Source organism: Piliocolobus tephrosceles, unplaced genomic scaffold, assembly GCF_002776525.5.
Source record: "Piliocolobus tephrosceles isolate RC106 unplaced genomic scaffold, ASM277652v3 unscaffolded_110, whole genome shotgun sequence".
Lineage (NCBI taxonomy): Eukaryota > Metazoa > Chordata > Mammalia > Primates > Cercopithecidae > Piliocolobus > Piliocolobus tephrosceles.
In genome coordinates, this window is record NW_022292088.1 from 919,834 (window position 1) to 923,006 (window position 3,173).

The 3,173-nt window shown below is 45.3% G+C and overlaps 1 protein-coding gene across 2 annotated transcripts in view; it reads right to left on the reverse strand.

Annotated features, from left to right (window-relative positions):
- The window catches only part of LOC111529162 (stAR-related lipid transfer protein 9), a 159,074-nt gene that overhangs the window by 47,072 nt on the left and 108,829 nt on the right, over positions 1-3,173 (reverse strand). The window lies entirely within an intron of this gene.

Sequence of the window (3,173 nt, forward strand, 5' to 3'; positions counted from 1 at the left end):
CTGTACCACTTCTCATCCCATCCCAGCCTGGTCTGTACCACTTCTCAACTTTGGTCCAGGCTGTTCTGACCCTCTGCCCACTCACTCTACAGCCCAGGAAGCCCCTGAGATGGTAGAGCTAAAAAATATACCACAAAGCGGCCCAAGCTATTTGCAAAGTCCAGCAAGTGTGGGCAAACTCCTTTCTGTCCCACAGCCTAAGGTTAGGGAATAGTTACAGCCATTGGTCAGAAAAATTCTCTAGTCTGAGAAAATACATGCGAAAGTATGGCTTTTCCCTAAGAGGTAAAGGTTGGTGTGGTCCAAGTTTGATCCAGTAAGTTTCAATGAAACAAGCATTTTGTGAAGATTTATGGAAACACAGGATTTTTACCTTCTTGGTCCGCAGATGAAGTTTAACAGACACCAGATTCTAAGAAGGGTAAAAGCACAAATAGGAGAAAAGCACCTCTAGAATAAAAAAGAACTGGAAGAGAGTGTAAGAGAGGAGGGGGAAACTGGAGTTAGTATAAATGAATCAGTGGATTAGTTGAAGACAAGGCCTTTTAGACCTTGGATTACAGCAAATCTGCTTAAGACCCACATAGCTCTGTTAGGAAAAGGCAGCAACATGGCAACCAGGATGCTAAATTTTAGACATATTTTTATCGTTTATTGACTAACCATTCGATATGTCCTAGGCATTATGTTGAGTACTTTACACAAATCATATTACCTTATCCTTTAACAACTCAAAATGTAGGTATTCTCATCTTCTTTTTATTGATGAGGAATCTGAAGCTCACAGGGGATAAACCGCCTAAGAAACCCGCATACCAAATAGGAGAGCTATGACTAGAATTCAGGTCTCTCTGGATCCTAAGCCCCTGCAGGCTTTTCCGACTTCACCATAACACCTCCCCAGTAATGAATGAGTTTTTGTTTGTTTTTTTGAGACAGAGTCTCACTTTGATGCCCAGGCTGGAGTGTAGTGGCGCAATCTCAGCTCACTGCAACCTTCGTCTCCCAGGTTCAAGCAATTCCCTTGTCTCAGCCTCCCGAGTAGCAGGGATTACAGGTGCCTGCAACCATGCCTGGCTAATTTTTGTATTTTTAATAGAGACAGGGTTTCACTATGTTGGCCAGGCTGGTCTTGAACTCCTGACCTCTGGCAATCTGCTAGCCTTGGCTTCCCAAAGTGCTGGGGTTACAGGCGTGAGCCACCGCACCTGACCAGTAATTATTATTATTATTATTATTTTTTGAGATGGAGTCTCACTCTGTTACCCAGGCTGGAGTGCAGTGGCATGACCTCCACTCACTGCAACCTCCGCCTCCCAGGTTCAAGTGATTCTCCTGCCTCAGCTTCCCAAGTAGCTGGGAATACAGGTGTGTGTCACCATGCCCAGCTAATTTTTGTATCTTTAGTAGAGACAAGGTTTCGCCATGTTGTCCAGGGTGGTCTCGAACTCCTGACCTCAGGTGATCTGCCTGCCTCAGCCTCCCAAAGTGCTGGGACTACAGGTGTGAGCCACCACATCTGGCCCAGATATGTTTTTAAGGAGACCAGAGAATTCCCCACTAGGCTTCACTGTCAGCAGCCAGAGCAGGGAGGTCCCTGACACTCCTCCAAAATAGCTTGCAAGAAGGAAGAATCCTGGCAGTAATGAATGAGGCTCTGTCCTCACTGCATCCCCCTTCTGTCACTCCTCTCTGCAAACACACAAACAGCCAGAGCCAGCCTTTCCTGCTCAGGCACTGAGGGCCACAGCAGTCAATAGATGCTAGCCTCCACAAACACTGTCAAACAGAATCAGAGGGCAGTTCAAGGGAAAAAGGTCGAAACTTTTCATGTGTGTTCAGGGACAGCCCTTCCAAAAAGATAAAGGCTACGGCACATCATAACTTCTAGATCTGCAGGACAGAAATTACCAACGAAAGGTGATGGCATCTCAGATGAGGACTGAGCTGGCTGGCATATGCGTTCACTGCCCACCCTGCCTCTTTATGTAGGATGGGTTAGTGGCACAAAGGCAATTATGAGGATGAAGTCCAGCATATCAGTAACCTCGGCTCTCCCTGTCCTTCTCTCTGTCTTCTTCCCACCCAAGACACTTCCCCAAGGTGACCCAGGGAAAAACAGCTTCCAGGTTGCCAGAGACCAGTTCTAGGTAACAAACTTAGCAAACAAACAAACAACAACAAACAGAATATTGGGCCATTACTGTTAGTACTATTACCTAAGTCAATAGCTACACAAACAAAAGGTGGGGAAAGTACATAAAATGTAGAAACGGCAGGATTAGAAGTAGACTAAAATCTCATCACCCAGGTCCACTGGAAATGCACCAGGAAGGGAGTAAAATCCTCACTATGCACTGACTAAGCAATAAAAATCAGCAATCCAGCGGAGCGTGAGGGCTCATGCTGGTAATCCCAGCACTTTGGGAGACCAAGGTGAGTGGATCACTTGAGGTCAGGAGTTCAAGACCAGCCTGGCCAACATGGTGAATCCCAGTCTCTATTAAAAACACAAAAATTAGCCTGATCAATCGTTTATTCTTCAATTCATAGTAATCCCCCACACCCCGTTTTTTTTTCCTTTTTCACTTTTTTCTTCCTTTCTGCATTACATGCCCAGACATGCCACAGTACCAGGTGTTATCAGTACCAGCTCACATTCCTTTCCTTATTAAAAAAAAAAAAAAAAAAAACTAGCTGTCTAGCTCATTGCAGACATCTCTTCCCCTTTCCCCTCTCTCCCTTACATGCCCACCTTATCTAAAAAGATTCAAATGTTTAGCCAACCGGGATAGGTTTAGAATGTACAACCTGACCCTGGCCAGCAGGGAAGGCGAAAGGGTACAGGAGCAGAACTTGCATCAGAAATAAAGGTTCTCGTGCCCCCTTTGTTCAGATGTGTTCTCATGGCAACTGGTCAAAGAGAAGCACCCCTCTGTGCAAAAGTAAAATTGCTTTACTACAAATCCTTTAAGTGTTCAATTTCCTTAACATTTTAAGCATTATTCCCAACAGTGGTACACGCCTGTAATCCCAGCAACGCAGGATGCTGAGGCAGGAGAATCACTTGAGCCCAGGAGGTTGAGCTTGCACTGAGCTGAGATCGTGCCACTGCACTCCAGTCTGGGTGACAGAGTGAGACTCCGTCTCAAAAAAAAAAAAAAAAAAAAAAA